This window comes from Coregonus clupeaformis, unplaced genomic scaffold (genome assembly GCF_020615455.1).
Source record: "Coregonus clupeaformis isolate EN_2021a unplaced genomic scaffold, ASM2061545v1 scaf0696, whole genome shotgun sequence".
Lineage (NCBI taxonomy): Eukaryota > Metazoa > Chordata > Actinopteri > Salmoniformes > Salmonidae > Coregonus > Coregonus clupeaformis.
The window spans coordinates 210,755-233,110 of record NW_025534151.1 but is presented as its reverse complement, the minus strand read 5'-3'; the positions used below and the strand labels follow the sequence as shown (position 1 = coordinate 233,110).

The 22,356-nt window shown below is 42.3% G+C and overlaps 1 pseudogene; it reads right to left on the bottom strand.

Annotated features, from left to right (window-relative positions):
* Nucleotides 1-6,069: 6,069 nt before the first annotated feature.
* Nucleotides 6,070-22,356, bottom strand: part of LOC123485454 — a 34,994-nt pseudogene continuing 18,707 nt past the window's right edge.

The window sequence follows — 22,356 nt, the reverse complement described above, 5'->3', positions numbered from 1 at the left end:
GCAGACAAGAGAGACAGAAAAGGCTATGTGTTTTGGTTTCAATAATCACTTATTGGTCATTATCAATTAGGTAGGTTGAGGGGCCCGGCCCATAGCAGCCACTGCGTAAATACACTGGCAAAGTTCAGCCAGCAGAACTCTTGACAAATAAATGGCCCTGTCACAGACAGCCTTTCATTAATCTCAACTTGTCATCCTTGTTTATTCAGGTTGGGGTTGGAAATCCAAGAATATTACATCTTGTATCTATAAGTATATACATGTTAAAGATGAAGTCCGAATCTTAAGCATAACAAATTGTGTGAACATATTGCACAAATTGGATTCTAACATACTGTTCCACTTGAATTGCCATTTCCTGGTTACTAAAAATTCTAATAGTTTGCCAAATTTCAGTTTATGTGACAAAACAAGCAGTCATTGTGTAGAGAATCATTGTACCATCTAAATCGCTGTGGCATATCTTTTCCATAACCAAAAATATTGTATTTGTTATTTGTTTGAAGCTGGTGTACAAAACCCAAAGTAAAAGACGCAAAAACTAAACTTAAGAACGGGAAGCATAGAAATAGCTCACATAGAGCAGATAGAATTGCTTTTAGAATTGCTTTAATAGAAACGACAGATCTAGAACTCAAATGTTTTATGTGAATTTGGTCGTCGCCCAAAAAGTTACATATTGTAGCTTTAATATATCAAACGAAATGACTTAGTATAAAATTGGATGGTGTAGTACACAAAAAAACGGAGTCTGTTTTGGCTCGTGAGCACCACTTTAAAACGACTGTCTGAAATTATACAAACATTTGAGAGTCCATCATTAATGACAATGGTTTATTTGATATATTTTATTTTTTAAATAAACATAGAACAGTGATCTAACTGTACAGGACCTTTTTTCGTAGTAGCACCACATTCATCATAAATACCTCTTCCGAATATTTTCTGACATTTGGCATTTTTCTTTAAGCCTTCCTTACATTTAATTAGAAAACGGCCCTGTACACTAAACACAGACAAGTGATTGATTGTTTTTGTGCAGGTTTGAAATAACGACCAAATTATTTTTCTTGAGGGGATAAAGGTAGTAGTTGCCTTGGGTGGCCAACCAGCACAGATATTAGCCACTCTATCTGTCCCTCACAGAGATAACATTGTCAGTCTGACTCCTCTGTCACTCGAAACCTGATAACAACTTTAACCTAACCATCTTTCAATGTTTTGGAAGTTTCTGCTGCTTGTACCAGCATGCCATAGTTGCATGTTAGTCTGCAAGGAATTTTTATGTCAAAATCTTATATACCTTTAACGGAATGTTCACTTCTGAACTTCACAACATTGGTATGAGATATTGACCTTACTAGTCAAGACTTGTGAAATCGTTGCATGTGACTATATGGAGAATTCAGAAGGCAAAACTAGTAATGTAGCATCCGTTATTCTGTGCAGTTGCTCTGAGATTGTTATATGGATTTGAATGGAATCTAATAAAATTTAATTTAATTGAAATTGAAATTAACAGAAATTCATTCATAAAATGTAAGTTATCTAATCTGAAGTGAACTAAATGAAATATTCCCATATAAAGTATTTCCATGGTCAGTGGAAATCTTCGCCTTCCTCGTCTTCCCTCTCCTCTGGTAGGTCCAGGATGAGGTGAGGTAGTGGCCATGCCTTAGCCCCCTGCAGCACCTTGACACATAGAGACCCAGAGCAGTGACCCACCTCAGGAGACCAAGTCATCCGTCACTGCATGTCGGGCCCCCAGGACACCAGGGTCGTGGCCTGCTGATTCCATCCATTGTTTCAGGGGTGACTGCTTCTCCTAGTTGCCTCAAATACAAAGGATATTTACAGCACTGGCTCTGAGATGTCTCCAGTCCTCATCTTGATTGCGCATTAGCATTACTTTGTGCATCTTTAAGTCTGGGTTTCTTGGTTTTACGTTTGTGACAAATTACTGTTAAAAGCTCTAAATTAAAATGAAACTTGATATAATTCATTGTGATAGATTAGATGGACTAGATACAGTGCTTTCAAAAGGATTTACCCTCGACTTATTCCACATTTTGTTGTGTTACAGCCTGAATTCAGAATTGATTATATAAACAAAATTCTCACCCATCTACACAAAGTTTCATAATAACAATGTGAAAACATGTTTTTAGAAATGTTTGCAAATGTATTGAAAATAAAATACAGAAATATCTCATTTCCATAAGTATTCAATACATGTTATAATTACCTTTGAGCGATTCCAGCTTTGAGTCTTTCTAGTCGCTAATGACAAGCATACCCATAACATGATGCAGCCACCACCATGCTTGAAAAATATGAAGAGTGGTACTCAGTGATGTGTTGTGTTGGATTTTATCCAAACATAACATTCATTTCTTTGCCACATTTTTCACAGTTTTACTTTAGTGCCTTATTGCAAACAGAATATTTGTATTCTCTACAGGCTTCCTTCTTTTCGCTCTGTCAATTAGGTTAGTATTGTGGAGTAACTACAATGTTGTTGATCCATCCTCAGTTTTCTCCTATCACAGCCTCTGTAACTGTTTTAAAGTCACCATTGGCCTCATGGTGAAATCCCTGAGCGGTTTCCTTAGCCCTCTCCGGCAACTGAGTTAGGAGGACACCTGTATCTTTTGTAGTGACTGGGTGTATTGATACACCATCTAAAGTGTAATTAATAACTTCACCATGCTCAAAGGGATATTCAATGTCTGCTTTTTTTTCTACCAATAGTTGCCTCTTTGCGAGGCATTGGAAAACCTCCCTGGTCTTTGTGGTTGAATCTGTGTTTGAAATTCACTGCTTGACTGAGGGACCTTACAGATAATTGCATGTGGGGGTACAGAGATGAGGTAGTCATTCAAAAACAATGTTAAACACTATTATTGAACACAGAATGAATCCATGCAACTTATTATGTGACTTGAAAGCTAATTTTTTACTCCTAAACGTATTTAGGCTTACCATAACAAAGGGGTTGAATACTTATTGACACATAAGTCAGTGACACAAAATCGCAATTTAATTAATTTAAAATTCGGCCTGTAACACAACACTGTAGAAAAAGTAAAGGGGTATGAATACTTTCGAAGGCACTGTATATCACTACTTTGTTGATTGATTTGAGCTTAGTTCAGAATTTGTTACAGAGTAATAAATCAACACTGAAATTGCCACACACCATAATCCCTAAAGTGGCCCCACACAAACTTGATGTATTTTATATTTGTTGTTTACACTGCACTTTAGCATATTTAATGAAGTGCCATGATGAATCCTCAGCTGGAGGAAATCTGCTACTGATGTCTAATCACACATTTAGGTAGCGTCCCAAATGGCACCCTATTCATTATATTGTGCACTAGTTTTGACCAGAGCCCTATGGGCCCTGGTCAAAAGTAGTGTACTATGTAGGGAATAGGGTGCCATTTGGAACGTAACCTTAGATGGGAAAAACAGTCAGATGAAGGCAGTTTCCAAAATCCCCTAAAGATGGCAGTCAAACATGGGACTTAGTTCATTGGCTTTATTGAGTAGACAACCATGTCCTCAGGAATGTGAGACTTGCAGTGGAATCATGAGGACCAGAGAGATTAGGGGGAAAACATGACAGGAAAGAGTTACATTTTCTTAAACATTATGAGTGCTATTTTATTTTTAAATTACATTTGTGGTAAAAAAGATTTGTGGCAGCCACATTCACCCATAATCTCGACTAAAAGTCGATAACCAACCGAAATTCCACAATATCCTTCTGTCCTCACACCAAATTAGTAATTGATTTTAAGAGGGAAGATAAATGATTCCTTTGTAGCCACGGCTTTGAAATGAGGTGTATCTAGGGAACTCCCAGAGGATTGGGAGAGCACATCTATTGAGAGGGAGAAGTAGAGCGTGAGCATTGAACTAATCTCTCCATTTAAGTGTTTGGGGCAGATTTACGCAAATCTCTTCTTTCCCCTCAAATTCCAGGGAAGACTCATTTGTATCTAGCTAGGCTTTTCTCACTATTTAGTATCTTGGTAGTGGATAGTGTATATAATTTGTCTCTGGAGAGTCTCACAAAAGGATATCATATAAATAGTAGGCCTATGTCTATAGTAGAAGATCATGCTTTTAGTAAGTGTCAGCATATTTTCAGTCCCTCAAATTCCAAGGAAGACTCATTTGTATCAAGGCCTTCTCACTATTAAGCATATTGGTAGTGGATAGTGAAGTGTATGCCTTTTCCAATGCTGGAGGATGCCACAATAACAATATGTTATATCAATAGTAGACCTCTGTCTATATACTGCATAACATCTCATGTTTTAGTGTCAGCATATTTTTTTGTCCCAGTTGCAGCAAAAGTAGCCACAGTTTGGGGGGGCTGGATTTCAGTGATGTGCATTTCAGCAGATATTGTATTGGTAATGATGCGGGAGTTCCAGATCTATACCACATTATGCTTCCCTATATAACCTCAATTTATATTCTATTCTTCCTAAATAAAGAAAAATACTGAAGTATTCTCAAACATTCTATTTGCCAAAACAAAGCTTCCAGTTAAGTTGATTTTGGTTAAACCTTTTTTTCTCACATTGTCATTCAAACCTGAGAGACTATAGGTCTTAGGCAAGTTTATAATGTATTATTCCAAGATACTAATATTGACCCATTAAAGACAAAAACAAGAAATAGAGCAACGTGCTTGTTCATTTAGTGGACCTTCAAAGCCCACCTGGTCTGTTCTCGCCGGGGTTCGGACTTGACAACAACGTCCGTTTGGCAGAATAACCTTTTGGCCTCAACAGCCTGCTTCCTTCAGCCACACCTCATGCAGCAGCTGAGAAACCAAAGAGCGAGAGATAGCGACCCTGCTCTGTTCTTACCCCCACCACCAACACTGTGGATGCATCCCAAATGGCACCACATTGCCTATAATATATGGCACTTTTGACCAGAGCCCTATGGGGCCTAGTTAAACAAGTGCACCATATAAGGGATAGGGTGCCATTTGGGACGCAACCTGTGTCTGCATAAGCCCTTTCCACCACAGTCGGTGAATCAGACAATTAATTAGTCAGTAAATACGGAGACTACCCATGCGAGGCAGGGAAGGGGGCAGCGGTAGGCATGGGAAATCTACTGTGTCATTTTTTCCCACCACTGTACTGTACCAAGCTGTACCCTCCTAACTGTCTGGGTTACTAACTGGGGTTATGGTAGCACTTTACATTGAGTTGCACTTATACCTGTTAGTAGCCCTGTAATTACTACTATAGGCTACCTGTGTTGTAACGCTGTAATTACACTCTAGTTATTTAAGTGTTACAAAGCTCGTTACCACATAATATAAATTGTTTGACAGGACCTCAAAGCATGGAAATGGTTCCTTTCTGGTTTGTTCATACAGCAAACTGAGAGAAACGGGTCCTGTTATTTCTTTTTATTTTCAAATGCAGATTTGTGGGGGTAGGAGATAAAAGTCTATGAAAAAAGACACACACATAGTGTGAATTAAACAAGTCAAGTCCTTTTTGAAAAACAGCATAGTACGGCAAAGCAATACCAGAGCACTTGCAATAGTTATCGTTACTCGTCTGTAGAGTTTGTGGTAAAACGGTAAACAGCACACTATTGCCTCACCTTATTGTCATTTTCCAGAATTACAACAATTTCATTATAAAAAAAAAAAAATGGTTTCCAGGGTGTCTGTTGTTTTAAAACGACCCCCCAGGAAATACAGACATCGGCTTCTTCTCTTGGTACAAGTCCACTGCCAAGACAAGAGTGTCTCCACCCTCTATAACTGTCCATGCCATGCAGCAGAGGGGGGGAAAGTTAAGGACGAATTGTTTGTTTGTATTGGTTGAATTAACAGAGTATCGAAGTATCCACTGGAGAGCTCCAGTAATTGTAGTCCCCAGAAGGGAAGTCCTCACAACGTCAGAAGTCCTTACAAGGCATGATGGGGTTTCAAGGCCTCGATAGTCAGGGTGGTGGTTCAGCAACAGTGGCTACTCAGACCGAACCACTTGAAGAAATGGGGGAGTTGGAGAAGGGGGGCACCGGCTCCACTGACAAACAGTCAGGCGATGGTGGTGAGTTCAGGCTGGGCACCCGCGCAATCGATATCGCTGGGTCACGGAAGAGTCACGGAGGGAGGGGCAGCAGCGAGAGATCATGCCCCAGTGGTGGGGCTGGTTGGTGGGAGGGTAGAGGTGATGGTAGGGACACCAGTGGAGGTCAGAACGATGCCCATATCCGTGCTGATTGGACAGCCATGGGACACGCCATCCTCGGGAATACCTGGCAGTTCTAGTGGGAAAACAAAGAAAAAACAAACAATGAGTAAAACTGAAAACAACACCAGTGTGAACAAGATACTTTAACAATAAAACTGTGTAGTGTTACTTTAACACTATAACACTGTGTAGTGTTAGTTTAAAACTACAGCACTGTGCACTGTTACTTTAACTCCCACAGAGACATGTACTATACATAAAAAAGAGGTAAAGTGAAGCAGTTGTGTTGTGTGCAGTTAAGCAGCACTACAATTGGGTGACATGTCGTGACAAATGGATTTCACCTATCCCGCTAACTCTTAGATCAGTGTTCATGAAGGAAAGGAGAGGAGAGGAGGAGGGAGGAAAAAGAGGCCATTGGTCAGGCATTTAGAGCCGGCTAGAGTGCAGTAGTCTGCGGCTGAGCAAGAGAGCAGCGCGGCTGACCCATTCTGTTTCACTGACACCGGGGGACCCAATCAACAGGCGCTACTTCCCGATGGAGAGCAGAGGCTAAACGCCCCTGAAGCCTTATTTTCTCTTTCTTCTCTTTCGTTTCCTTTCTTTCTCCTGTTAGTCCCTTTACCGATCCTCCCCTCAAAAGATGGCAACCCTGACCCATCGGAACGATGTTAGCAAACCTCGGCCAAATAATTGGCGGAGGGCTCCTTTAAACAATGGCCTCCAGCGGTGTTAGAGCGACGCACAGGGGTCAGTGAGGAAGTTCACCAAAGGATGCCTGAGGGGGTTTCTGGGTAGAGAGAAACATTTTTACGGGGGGAAATAATCCTGTACGCTCGTTATTAATTTGTGGGCCCGTAATCGCCTATTGTCTGGGAAGGGAAAAGGACGATGTTGCCCAGCCTTGGCTAATTTTGCGGAAGAAGAAGAAAAGACAGAAAGAAAGGGGGCCAAACGACCAGGGACGGAGGGGTCCGGGGGCTTCTGCATGGCTTGCTTCGGATCCGAACTGACAGGTGCATTGTTTCCCAAGGACCCATAAGCTCGATAATCGCGAGCGGGAAGAAAGCAATGCTCCTTCTGAGAAGTCTTTAATTGACTTTGGTTCGGAGTAATGTTGCAGAGTGATCGTATTAGAAAAACCGCCGAGTCCCGAGTCTCTCTCAAGTCTCGGCCGTAAACGGCTCGCTAATCTTCCCCATTCGCCGAGCTAATGAAAATAGCTTATGAAGGAACTGGAGCCCTGTAATCAAATAAGAGGGGAAACCGTTTTATGTCCCTCGTTAATGATCAATTCATTCAATGGGACGTAAAATAATATTGCTCATCTCTTATGATTAATTGACCCCTGCAATCTTTGAGCACTTTAGCTTAATTAGCCACTCTATAAGGCCGAAATGTAACTGTGAGGGGAGCTGGATGCCACCAACACTCAATAGACGGCAGAGGAAGACTGACTCTCAGTCTGTCTGTCTTACTTCTGCTCCCATAGGATTTCAGATGCCACTTCCCACCCCATTAACCATTTTACATGAGAAATTCGTTAGCACTATGGTTTTTCATTGAGCATCCACTTTGGTTGTTTCTAAACAAACATCAAATATGCACATCTGAGAAACAGAACTATGCTTTCTTTTTTCCGATGGTAGACCCTTTGAAAGTGGACAGCCATAACAGGTTCTTTCCCACAGTGTGTGTGAGAAGCGGGAGCAATGAAAGGTCATTATTTCTGTCCACAAGACCAGTCAAATAAATCAATTGGTCACACCACTGGCGTATACATATTTAATTTAGACAAAGTCAATTAGCTTTTGCCAGCCTTTTTTCATCCTACTGCAATGTGGCAGTAGCTTATGCTGCATTTATAAACAGTAGCCTTTTGCTTCGTGGGTCCGTGCTAGCATACCACTTAGTGTGCATGCCTTATACATTCTTCATGATACAGTGAGCTTGGGACAGTGACACATTTTTTGTTGTTTTGGCTCTTTACTCCAGCACTTTGGATTTTAAATGATACAATGACTATGAAGTTAAAGTGCAGACTGTCAGCTTTAATTTGAAGGTGAACCGTTTAGGAATTACAGCACTTTTTGTACATAGTCCCCCCATTCTAGGGGACCAAAAGTATTGGGACAAATTCACTTACATGTGTAGTAAAGTAGTCAAAAGTTTAGCATTTGGTCCCATATTCCTAGTACGCGATAATTACATCAAGCTTGTGGCTCTACAAACTTGTTGGATACATTTGCTGTTTGTTTTGATTGTGTTTAAGATTATTTTGTGCCCAATAGAAATGAATCGTAAATAATGTTTTGTGTCATTTTGGAGTCACTTTTATTGTAAATAAGAATAGAATATGTTTCTAAACACTTCTACATTAAGGTGGATGCTTGATACTTACAGTGCGTCCCCTTGGGCTCTGTGCTGGGTCCGTTAGCGAGGGGTCACATGTAGTGCCACTGTCCCTCCACGCCCATACCCATGCCCATCCCACCCATGGGTCCTACGGGGAGAGAAGAGGGACAAATTAGAGAGGTGTGAGTGAGGATGGGGGAAGAGAAGGGGGACAGAGATAAAGAGGACAAAGACTTATTATTTGGGTCAGTGAGGTGAGGCAATGCAAATATTGCAATGTGACCAATCACACCTGGTCAAGACCGTGTCTCGGCAAGGTGGGGGGAGAGGGAATGCAGGAGAGATAGGGTGAGCAAATTATACTGTGACAGGAGAGGGGTGCATGGGAACCAGTCAGGTCCATGGTGTGTGTTAGAGGGATTCAAAAGTGTGTGTGTGTGTGTGTGTGTGTGTGTGTGTGTGTGTGTGTGTGTGTGTGTGTGTGTGGTGCGTGCGTGCGTGCGTGCGTGCCTGCATGTGTGTGCATGCGTGCATGTGTGTGTCTGGGACGTAGGAGTTAAGAGATAGGAGTCTTTACCAGGTGGTCTGATTCCCATGTGTGTCTGGCCGTCCATGACGAACCCTCCCATTGGTTGACCATCTGGGGTGTAGGGCCCTCCTCCAGTCACTGGCGAAAAAACACAGGCCAAGACAGAAAGAAATGCTCATTAAAATCTTACATAAGTTTTAATTACCGGTGCACCCCCATAAAACGTCCCCCCTCCCTCTCCCGGTTTGGTCTGTCCTGTTATTTGCTCTCTATTATCCTCTAATTACAAGATCATTTGGGAGGTCATTTTATTCATCAACAGGCTTAATTACTAGCAAATGACTTAGTATGTATTGGTAAGAGTTAATATCAAATTGTCCTTAAGGCTTATGCTGTGTAAGAGCAAGTTGATATCAGCAAATAGCTTACTGTTCTGGCAACTAGAACGTAATTACCTCGAATTACACAGCAGCACTGTAAATGGGAGACAAGTAACTATAACAACACTTTGACTCATTAAACACGCGTTTAAGCAAACCGCTTAACCATGATTACAGTACGTAATTAAGGAACTACTTTTCCACCAGGTTACTATTTAAATCATCCACTATCGCTTATGGAACAATTAGTGGCGGAGGAAGGATAGGACAGAACGGGCTGTGATTCGGCTTTCTGTCTCCCTCATATCATAAAAGTGTAGGCAGCCTCAGGTAGAGAAGCTGGTTCTGGTTACATGAGCCGGAGCAACAGTTCATGCTCCTCGGTCTGTCTTTGAACTTTACAGAGTCCCCCTAATGCAACCCTAACCCCTAACCCCTAACCCTCATCACAGGTCATACATTTTACAGCAGCTCCAAAACAAGGCATGTGCCAGGGGACTGCTCTGTCTTTAGCAGAGAGGGAGAGAGAGGAAGCGAGAGAGAGAGGAAGAGAGAGAGAGGGGGGGGGGGGAGAGAGGGGGGAGAGAGAGAGGGGGGAGAGAGAGAGGGGGGGAGAGAGAGAGAGAGAGAGAGAGAGGGGGGAGAGAGAGAGAGGGGGGAGAGAGAGAGAGAGAGAGAGAGGGGGAGAGAGAGAGGAAGCGAGAGAGGGGGGAGAGAGAGAGAGAGAGAGGGGGGGAGAGAGAGGGGTGAGAGAGAGAGAGAGGGGGAGAGAGAGAGGAAGAGAGAGAGAGAGGGGGAGAGAGAGAGAGGGGGGAGAGAGAGAGAGGGGGAGAGAGAGAGAGGGGGGAGAGAGAGAGAGGAAGAGAGAGAGAGACTAACGAAGTAAACCAAAGTCCTACTCAACAACTTTTTACAGTAGTCAATATGTGTTTTTATCAAAAAGTAGTAATTCTGAAATTAAATGTCAATTTGTAAAAAAAGCAAGGGCAAATGACTGGTCATATTTTAGCTTCAGTTTCACTTGCTCCTTGTTTGTTTTTAATCCAAGGTTAAACTTTCAATGGACTGGCCAGTCAAAGTGATTAGTGTCTTTGTCTGGGCTAATCCGCTGGGTTTTAGTGGCCATTCACTCCCATAGTTAAGTCCGTCCGTTCAGTTAAACACATTGAAGACCAGAAGGGGCAAGGCTGGCGATAGTAGCAGGAGAAGTACACAGGCCTTGAGCTGTTTTGTTTGTTTTGTCAAAAACTGATTACATTTATGTTTTAATTTATGTTTACATTTTGAGAGGTTTTTATTTTATTTTATTAAATTCAAGATTTTTGTAAATGTATGTTGATCTGTTTTCTTGACAAATGTTTTCTTGACGAGTTCATATTCCTGCGTTGACTTGAATTGAAACAACTTTACCACATTCAATGAAACCATTCAAATTTGACGGCAGACTTGCCTGCTCTATTGGACTGGTCGATCATGGGCTGTACTATTCTTCCGTCTCGCGTTGATGAACCTGAAAGAGAGGGAATGAGAGAGGGAGGGAATGGGGGGAGGGGGGTGGAGGAGAGAGAAGACAGCAACACGTTATAAAATGAGGCCTGGCGAGCAGCATATGATTTCAATGTACTGTTTGGGACCACAGAGGAAAAGCATTCATTCACTTTGGCGTTATGAGAAGAAGAAAAATACTCGCTGTCGGGGGCGATGGTTGCCTGACGTTGTCCAGGCGTCTGGTCTACACTTCACTTAAAGAACATGGAAACCTCAACGTCCCTCTCAAGCTGTGGCTTTCAAAGAAAAAATTGCTTCTTGGACAGTAACTGTGATTCTTACCAAACCAAACACCTGGAATATCTATGGAGTTCATAGCAAACGGACGCTGCTGGTGCAAGCATATACTTCTTTGATACCTACCAGTACAGTAGACACTTGATATACTGTCTCTAAAAATGTTGGTCCTTTAAGTCCAAAACATTTCATGTCACAGCAAAATTCTATTTAGCTTTTCATTACATAAAATACACCATGCACTGATAAAGTAAAGTCCTAAAGTACTAGTATAGTTTTTTAGTGTACCATCCCTTAGCACACATCCAAACAAAGCTCATACAACTAAATCTCTCTGCAGTGGGATAGCTTAGGTGCATTATGGAATAGCTATGTTTGCAGAGAGTTGTCCTACATTCATACACGTCCTCTCTAAATATAATTGTGCTCTTGAAAGCCATCATCCTGGTATGCAGACCCCTGACCTTTGACCCCTGGCGGCCCCGTGACCCGGCGCCCTCGGCAGAGGAGCACTCTGGTCTTGCTCAGCTTAAAGCCTTGTGAACCCGCCCCGCGACCCCCGCCGACCCGGGGGAGTGAAAGCTCAGTGGTTCCAACTTGATTTATGTCCCCTGCCTTTTAACCCCTGGTGGGATGGTTCCATTTCATCTTTTTCTTAAAAAAAAAGAGAAAAGAGAAAAGGGGAGGAACGGGTTTCCTTTTCAGGAAAACAAAAGCCACACCACTCCTTTCAGCAGGGCCCGAAAAAAGGCAGAAGCAGGGGGCGGGAGGAGGAGTGGAGGGGGGTGAAGATGAGGGGGAGAAGACGATACTAAGACAGAAGTGAGGAGAAGAGGCAGAGGACAAACTGAACTAGCAAAACAGGCATATGATGAAGCCTGTCTTGAGCCGCATGCTTTTTCAGTGTAATAACATACTGTATCTCTCTATCAGACAATAAAATGTGGCTATTAGGTGATGCTTTGGATGATAGAACCACAAAAATAAAGGAGAACCAATTACTTTCATATCAACAAAGCTTTGACAAATGAGGCGCAAAGTGCCTTAGGCCAGAGTGCTTCCACAAAAACCACAAGAAGTACATATCCTTGATGATACTGTGACGAATCATGGTGGGGAGCACAGGGGGTGTATGTAGTGTTAGGGGTCTCGAAGTAGAGAGAGATAGAGGGGTGGAGAGGCTGTGGGGCGCTCTGTTGTTCTGGGAGCCCGGGCGGCACCACACACCCCCTAGCTCCGCATTTTAAGCAGCCAATGAAAGGGGGAACAGAGCGCCATGCGGCGTGGCCAAGGCTGCGTCCTCTGTTAGGGAGTTAAAAGTTTCACCCCTGCACGAACCCTTCACACCATGGGACTGTGTTTATGGCCCTGCTTCAGCCCTCCGCTTCCCACCACACAATAAGTGCGACTATCCACCCCTCTCTGGCTCCCATTCCCACAATAGAGGCCTATTCTTCTGACTAGAGCTAGACGTGTCGTAAAAACCCTCCACAAGAAAAACATTATTTTACGACGGCTTTGTATGATATGAACTTGTATGCTTAGTGTGTAGTGAAGTAAGCACCTATAGTAGTCACTTCTAGATACAGTCGGGGTATCCAATGGGTTGGGGTCAATTCCATTTCAATTAAATCATCTCAGGAAGTATTGCATTGAAAAGCCTTCACTTTACTTTAACTTCCTGAATAGAAATGGAATGAACCCCAACCCTGATACACAACTTTACAAATAATACCTCACCACCATGCACCATCAAATTTACACATAAAAACACAGCCCGAAAAGCATTTTTTGTTTAAAGGAATGCCCTCAAGAACAACCCCAACAACTGAAATATCCTCCTTTAGCTAATTTGGTGCGGTGGCATCTGTTCTCGTCTCACTGCAGGCTGCAGAGCTGGAGCCTCAGCATGGTGACACGCCTCTCCTGTGAGGATTAAAATAAACGAGCGCTCCTCAGTCTGGGCTCCCTGGTCGTAAATGGCCCCTAAACCCGCCTCCCGGGTGTCATTCTCAGGTCAGCTTCCCCTCCCCTTGGTCCCCCCAACTCCCCCCTTGCACGCCCACCCCTGGGTGTGTTTAAATAAACCAGTCCAGCTGTTTGCCGTGAAAACGCTATTGACATCAACCCCCCCCTCCTTCTCACCTGTTCCAATCAGCACATGGCCCTGTTATGAGGTGGGGAACTTAAATGCTTCGGCAACCTATCCACAACCTCTCCGCAACCTATCCTACTGCACTTAGTATGTGACTGACAAACGAGCCCATGCATGTACAGTATGTTCAAAGCACTAACAGCAATGTCAATTGAACGATGACTATGCAATGCATGTGTATGTCAAGGAAATGGACTGTACGCCGCTCCATTTAGATCAGTGGTGTAAAGTACTTAAATAAAAGTACTTTAAAGTACTACTTAAGTAGATTTTGTGGTATCTGTACTTTACTTTTCTATTTACTTTTACTTCACTACATTCCTAAAGAAAATAATGTACTTTTTACTCCATTCATTATTTTCCCTGACACCCAAAAGTACTCGTTACATTTAGAATTTATTGTATTTATTATTTATTTTACCTTTATTTAACTAGGCAAGTCAGTTAAGAACAAATTATTATTTACAACGACGGCCTACACCGGCCAAACCCAGACAACGCTGGGCCAATTGTGCGCCGCCCTATGGGACTCCCAATCACGGCCGGTTGTGATACAGCCTGGAATCGAACCAGGGGGTCTGCCGCTGATCTGGTGGACTCACTAAACACACATGCTTTGTTTGTAAATTATGTTGGAGTGTGCCCCTGGATATCCATAATAATAAAAAAACAAGAAAATGGTGCCGCTTGGTTTGCTCAATACATTATATAGAATTTGAAATGATTTATACTTTTACTTTTGATACTTAAGTATATTTTTAACCAAATACTTTTAGACTTTTACTCAAGTAGTATTTCACTGGGTGACTTTCACTTTACTTCAGTCATTTTCTATTAAGGTATCTTTACTTTTACTCAAGTATGACAATTGAGTACTTTTTCCACCACTGATTTAGATTAATAAGTTCCAGAGAGACATAGAAAAATTGGAGAAAAACATCAGTGCCAGCCGCTGAGTTGAGAGGCCAAACGGCCTGAATTCTACACACACTGCTGGAATATCTGTAACGTTCCACCGCAGCCGGCAATTCCAAGAGTACTTGTGTGTGTGTGTGTGTGTATGTACAGTGGGGGAAAAAAGTATTTAGTCAGCCACCAATTGTGCAAGTTCTCCCACTTAAAAAGATGAGAGAGGCCTGTAATTTCCATCATAAGTACACGTCAACTACGACAGACAAAATGAGAAAACAAATTCCAAAAATCACATTGTAGGATTTTTAATGAATTTATTTGCAAATTATGGTGGAAAATAAGTATTTGGTCAATAACAAAAGTTTCTCAATACTTTGTTATATACCCTTTGTTGGCAATGACACAGGTCAAATGTTTTCTGTAAGTCTTCACAAGGTTTTCACACACTGTTGCTGGTATTTTGGCCCATTCCTCCATGCAGATCTCCTCTAGAGCAGTGATGTTTTGGGGCTGTCGCTGGGCAACACAGACTTTCAACTCCCTCCAAAGATGTTCTATGGGGTTGAGATCTGGAGACTGGCTAGGCCACTCCAGGACCTTGAAATGCTTCTTACGAAGCCACTCTTCGTTTCCCGGGCGGTGTGTTTGGGATCATTGTCATGCTGAAAGACCCAGCCACGTTTCATCTTCAATGCCCTTGCTGATGGAAGGAGGTTTTCACAAAATCTCACGATACATGGCCCCATTCATTCTTTCCTTTACACGGATCAGTCGTCCCTGGTCCCTTTGCAGAAAAACAGCCCCAAAGCATGATGTTTCCACCCCCCATGCTTCACAGTAGGTATGGTGTTCTTTGGATGCAACTCAGCATTCTTTGACCTCAAACATCGACGTGTTGAGTTTGACCAAAAAGTTCTATTTTGGTTTCATCTGACCATATGGACATTCTCCCAATCCTCTTCTGGATCATCCAAATGCACTCTAGCAAACTTCATGTACTGGCTTAAGCAGGGGGACACGTCTGGCACTGCAGGATTTGAGTCCCTGGCGCGTAGTGTGTTACTGATGGTAGGCTTTGTTACTTTGGTCCCAGCTCTCTGCAGGTCATTCACTAGGTCCCCCCCGTGTGGTTCTGGGATTTTTGCTCACCGTTCTTGTGATCATTTTGACCCCACGGGGTGAGATCTTGCGTAGAGCCCTAGATCGAGGGAGATTATCAGTGGTCTTGTATGTCTTCCATTTCCTAATAATTGCTCCCACAGTTGATTTCTTCAAACCAAGCTGCTTACCTATTGCAGATTCAGTCTTCCCAGCCTGGTGCAGGTCTACAATTTTGTTTCTGGTGTCCTTTGACAGCTCTTTGGTCTTGGCCATAGTGGAGTTTGGAGTGTGAATGTTTGAGGTTGTGGACAGGTGTCTTTTATACTGATAACAAGTTCAAACAGGTGCCATTAATACAGGTAACGAGTGGAGGACAGATGAGCCTCTTAAAGAAGAAGTTACAGGTCTGTGAGAGCCAGAAATCTTGCTTGTTTGTAGGTGACCAAATACTTATTTTCCACCATCATTTGCAAACAAATTCATTAAAAATCCTACAATGTGATTTTCTGGATTTTTTTCCCTCAATTTGTCTGTCATAGTTGACGTGTACCTATGATGAAAATTACAGGCCTCTCTCATCTTTTTAAGTGGGAGAACTTAAAATTGGTGGCTGACTAAATACTTTTTTTCCCCACTGTATGTGTGTGTGCGCATGTGTGCCAGCGTGCTTGTACACATACATACGTGCATACATGCATGTGTCTGTGTGTGTTTGTGCACGTTTGTGTGTCTGTGTGTGATTCAAAGGTTGGTGCTTTTAACGAAGAGGACATACGCGGGGGTCGCCCACAACTCCCCATGGCAACATTAGGCTCTGTTGTTGAACAGTGGGCGGCCATTACCTCATTACTAAACCCCCCTCCCCATTACCCCCCTTACACCCCTCGGTGGGCACCTATCGCCAAACTCAGAGGAGTGTTTTCATTAACTAAACTGTGAACCCGCCACCTCTCCACACACAGACAGACACACACACACATTCTGGTAGAACATAGAAATACAGACATATACGTGCACACACACACGCGCGCACAAGTCCATTTAAAAGCATATATGGGAGAGACACCAACAAGAAGGCCTCATTTGCAATTTTCTGAAAGCAAAGTTGGCTAAACTTTCGAATTCATTTGTATTTCTCAGCATTATACAAGAGAAAACCCTGGAATCCCTCTGAAAATCAGCCCGTTAGCCAAGTTACCACGGTAACAGACGAATAATAGTTGACACAATATTAGCATTGCTGCTACACTAATAGCAGCAGAAGTCACTAATCTCCATCAAATTAAACAATATTTCCCATACACCACCCCTCACCCCCCATCCAGAATGTGTAAGCATCCTATCTGCCCCTCGCCATATTCTTCCTCTCCCTCCATTCCCCACCCCACCTCTCTCACAGCCCTGATTCCCATGGGGCCCGTGTGGTACCACTACCTGCATGCTAGGTTGAGCAGCTAACCAAATCCCCTGAGAGCCTATCCTGTCTGCATCCCTAATGGCACCCTATTCCCTATATAGTGCACTACTTTTGACCAGGGCCTATGGAGCACTGGTCAAAAGTAGTGTATGGGGCACTGGTCAAAAGTAGTTCACTATATAGGGAATAGGGTGTCATGTGGAACACACACAATGTGTCACGACCTCACCGTCTTTGAAAGAGGAAAAGTGTGTAGCTGAGTTTGCACTAGCAACACGCTGGGCTCTCCTCTCTACCTGGCTACAGCACATGTCCTTTCTGTATGAGTTTTGAAACAGAGTGAAACGGGAAGGTACTACCGTGAACTGTCCAATAACAATGCAGATTTTCGTTTTCCGTTGTAAGACATTTTTCTACTGTGTGCCCGACTGAACAGGACCCAGGCAGGCATAAGTGCTGATTGCAGCTGAGTGTGCAGGAACACGCTGGGTTCTCCTCTCTACCTGGCTACAGCACCTGGCCTCTCTGTGTGAGCCATTACCTTCCGCCCAATAACCATGGCAGGGTGGCACACCGCGGGCCATCTTCACATGTTTTTGCTAGTCATTACCTCACTATTCAGAGAAAGGCCATTTGATATTTCAGACCTGATCTTTGTGGCACATGTATTTGTATTTGTATTTATTTGGATCCCATTAGCTGCTGCCTTGGCAGCAGCTACTCTTCCTGGGTTCCAGCAAAATTAAGGCAGTTATATACAATTAAAAACATTACATTATATTTCAGATTTCACAAGTGTGTGCCCTCAGGCCACTACTCTACTACTACATATCTACAACACAAAATCCATGTACGTGTGTGTATAGTGCGATATGTTATCGTGTGTGTGTGTGTATGCGTGTGTCTGTGCCTGTGTGTGAGTGTCTCTTCACAGTCCCCGCTGTTCAATAAGGTGTATTTTTATCTGTTTCTTAAGCAGATTTTACTGCTTACATGAGTTACTTGATGTGGAATAGAGTTCCATGTAGTCATGGCTCTATTTAGTACTGTGCGCTCCAATAGTCTGTCCTGGACTTGGGGACTGTGAATAGACCTCTGGTGGCATGTCTTGTGGGGTATGTTGGGTGTCTGAGCTGTGTGCTAGTAGTTTAAACAGACAGCTCGGTGCATTCAACATGTCAATACTTCTCACAAATACACGTAGTGATGAAGTCATTCACATGGCTGGACAGTAGTCCAGGTGCGACAAAACTAGGGCTTGTAGGACCTGCCTTCTTGATAGCGTTGTTAAAAAGGGCAGAATAGCGACTTTATTATGGACAGACCTCTCCCCATCTTAGCTACTGTTGCATCAATATGTTTTGACCATGACAGTTTACAATCCAGGTTACTCCAAGCAGTTTAGTCTCCTCAACTTCCTCAATTTCCACATTATTCATTACAAGATTTAGTTGAGGTTTAGGGTTTAGTGAATGATTTGTCCCAAATACAATGCTTTTAGTTTTTGAAATATTTAGGACTAACTTATTTCTTGCCACCCATTCTGAAACTGACTGCAGCTCTTTGTTAAGTGTTGCAATGATTTCACTTGCTGTGGTAGCTGATGTGTATAGTTTTGAGTCATCAGCATACATAGACACACAGGCTTTACTCAGAGACAGTGGCAGGTCATTAGTAAAGATTTTAAAAAGTAAGGGGCCTAGACAGCTGCCCCGGGGAATGCCTGACTCTAATTGGATTATGTTGGAGAGGCTTCCATTAAAGAACACCCTCTGTGTTTTGTTAGACAGGTAACTCTCGATCCACAATATAGCAGGGGATGTAAATTCATAACGCATACGTTTTTCCAGCAGCAGATTATGATTGATAATGTCAAAAGCTGCACTGAAGTCTTACAAAACAGCTCCCACAATCTTTATATTATAAATCTTCTCTCAGCCAATCCTCAGTCATTTGTGTAAGTGCCATATGCCCGAATGCCCTTCTGTTGTTCATTTCTTTACTGGGAAATAGCATTGTATCTGGTCAAACACCATTTTTTCCAAAAGTTTACTACGGGTTGGTAACAGACTGATTGGTCGGCTGTTTGAGCCAGAAAAAGGGTGCTTTGTTATTCTTGTTAGCGGAAGGAATTTTACTTCCCTCCAGGACTGAGGGCACACACTTTGCTGTAGGCTTAGATTGAAGAGATGGCAAATAGGAGTGGCAGTATAGTCCACTATCATCCTCAGTAATTTTCCATCCAAGTTGTCAGACCCAGGTGGTTTGTCATTGTTGATAGACAACAATACTTTTTTCACCTCTTCCACACTCACTTCATGGAATAAAAAATGACAATAGTTGTCTTTCGTAATTTGGTCAGTTATGCATGGATGTGTAGGTTCAGAATGTGTAGTTGGCATGTCATGCCTAAATTTACTAATCTTGCCAATGAAAAAATCATTAAAGTAGTTGGCGATATCAGTGGGTTTTGTGATGAATGAGCCATCTGACTCAAAGAAACAAAATTTCATTTAAGGTGCTCCAAATCTTTTTTACTATCATTCTTTATATCATTTATCTTTGTTTCATAGTACAGTTTCTTCTTCTTTTTGTTCAGTTTAGTCACATAATCTCTCAATTTACAGTACGTTTGCCAATCGGCTGTGCAGCCAGGCTTATTTGTCATTCCTTTAGCCCCATCCCTCTCAACCATACAATTTTCCAATTCCTCATCAATCCACAGGGATTTAACCGTTTTTACAGTCATTTTCTTAATGGGTGCATGCTTATTAGTAACTGGAATAAGCTATTTCTTAAATGTGTCAAGTGCAGCATCTGGTTGCTCCTCATTAAACAGCAAATATTCTTTACATCTTCAACATAGGAATCACTACAAAACATATTGTATGACCTCTTATACACTATATTAGGCCCAGCCTTTGGAACTTTGGTTTTCCTAGATATGGCTACTATATTATGATCACTACATCTGATGGATTTGGATACTGCTTCAGAGCAGATTTCTGCAGCATTAGTAAAGATGTGATTAATACATGTGGATGATTTCCTTCCTGTGATGTTTGTAAATACCCTGGTAGGTTGACTGATAACCTGAACCAGGTTCCAGGCACGCTACAGTTTGAATATTTTTCTGAATGGACAGCTTGATGAAAGCCAGTCACCCAAAAAAATTGACCTCTGTTGATATCACATACATTATCAAGCATTTCTCACATATTATCCAGATACTGACTGTTAGCACTTGGTGGTCTATAGCAGCTTCCCACAAGAATGGGCTTTAGGTGAGGCAGGTGAGCCTGTTGCCATATTACTTCAACAGCATTTGACATGAGATCCTCTCTAAGCTTTACGGGAATATGACTCTGAACATAAATGGCAACACCTCCACCATTGGCATTCCTGTCTCTTCTGAAGATGTTGAAACCATGTATTGCTACCACTGTATAATCAAATGTATTATCTAAGTGAGTTTCAGAGATAGTCCGTTTATGAATGTTATCTATTGCTAGCAAGTTATTGCTTATTTCATGAACCTTGTTTCAGATTAAGATTCACATGTACAGGGTTGCAGGTGTGATTGGAGGGTAGAGTGAAAATCTTAGGCTTCGAGCTCCAACATGCAGGACTAAGTGAAATAAAATAATGAAAATTGTAATAAAAAAACAACAATAGAAATAGAAATAGCCCTATATACATAATAACAACTGTAGCAGTGATGAATAAATACATGTCCATTGGGGTGGGAGGCAGAGTAAAGGCTGTTGAGGGGTGAGGTGGGGTGGAAATGACCATAGGGGAGCAGCATGACCATTGACTGGAATAAAAACAACACATATTGTAATAAAAAAGTAATAATATACATTAACAACTGCAACAGTGATGAAATGCCGTTGGAGTAGGCTACATATGTTAAAGTGGGCTATTTTTAGCACTTTTTGGGATTCGTGATTGTTTTTATTGCTTTACTGGGAGGCTTATCGGAGGTAGACATGACAGTGATATTTATGTTTGAGCTGATAGTGCAGGGTGAGCTGCACACAGTGGACTTCCCAACTCGGGCAAACCCCCACAGTGCTAACAGTATAACTCCGGTTCAAGGCAAATTATTACTGAATACAATAGCTATAGGATTGACAGAGGCATTGTTCTGTGAGTATTCCTTTTGACAGATGCATATAGGGAAATACTGTACATAGTGCATGCATATAGCAAAGGCTAAACAGTAGTTGGAATGGTGTAGAGTTATACCATAAACCATTGATTGCATTTTCTGTATTCTGTATTTGCTAATGTATATTGCTGCATATATTTGCTAGGCTAGGGTTCAGTTGGCTAGGATGTCTGTACATCTGTACATGTGAAGATTGAGATTTCATAGAGTGATTGAATCATCATTTTGTTATGTTTTGCCTCCATAACCAGCCAGAATAAAACACCTTGCAGGCTATTACCTCATTCTTCGTTAATAACTGTTAATATTTATTCATAAAATAGATCAAAGTACAGTGAAATGTCCTAGTTTCATTCAGAGTAGTAAATAATGTAGTAAATGCACCCCGCACCACTGGAATTATTCTACAGGTTTCCTCTCATTCCAATTAACTGAAGCCAACCGACTGTAAGGGGTGATATTTTCAGTTGGGTGTTCCCAGAGGAATTAATCATTCAAATCATTAGACCTAGGTTGCCTGGGGCGGGTAACTAACAAGGCTGCACCCCAAATGGCACCCTATCCTATATAGTGCACTACTTTTGACCAGAGCCCTATGGGGAATAGGGTGCCATGTGGGACGCAGCTTCAAGTATCATAAGGGAAATAAGGGAACGGGTATACCTAGTCAGTTGTACAACTGAATGCATTCAAGTATTACTTCCATGTAAACACATGTAGACACCAAACAACCCCAATACAACTCACCAATTGTTGACTTGTAGGATCGTTAACCCTGTGTCCTGGGCCAGTTGTTTCTTCTGCTCTTCCGAAGGGTAAGGATGCTGTTTCAACGAGAAAAAGAGAAAGAAAGAACACATGAATATAAAGGAAATAGTAACTGAAAGAAAACAAAAACAGAAAACGGCTTTTGTGTTGTTTGTGTTGTTGTGGCTGTGCTAGCTTAAAAGCAGCGCCGGCTAATTAGCGTGAACAAACACAAACGGAGGTGTGGCTCCAAAGACTCATTAGGGCAATATGAAATGGAGCATAATTAATGGTGTGTGTGTGTGTGTGTATATATGAGTGTGAATGTGAGTGTGTGTGTGAGCCAATTAAAGCGTTTAGCCGAGTGGAGAAACAGCTACATTAATTAGGGGTGCTACTGGTGCTTTGCACATACACACACAAAAGCTCCTGATATGACCTCGAGTAGGTTGAGCTGGTTCTCTTTGCAGTGGTGGGATATAGATACAGGCGTGTGTGCGTGAGTGCGCGTGTGTGTGTGTAGAGATGGGAGTGTAAGTCACACAGGAAGAATCCC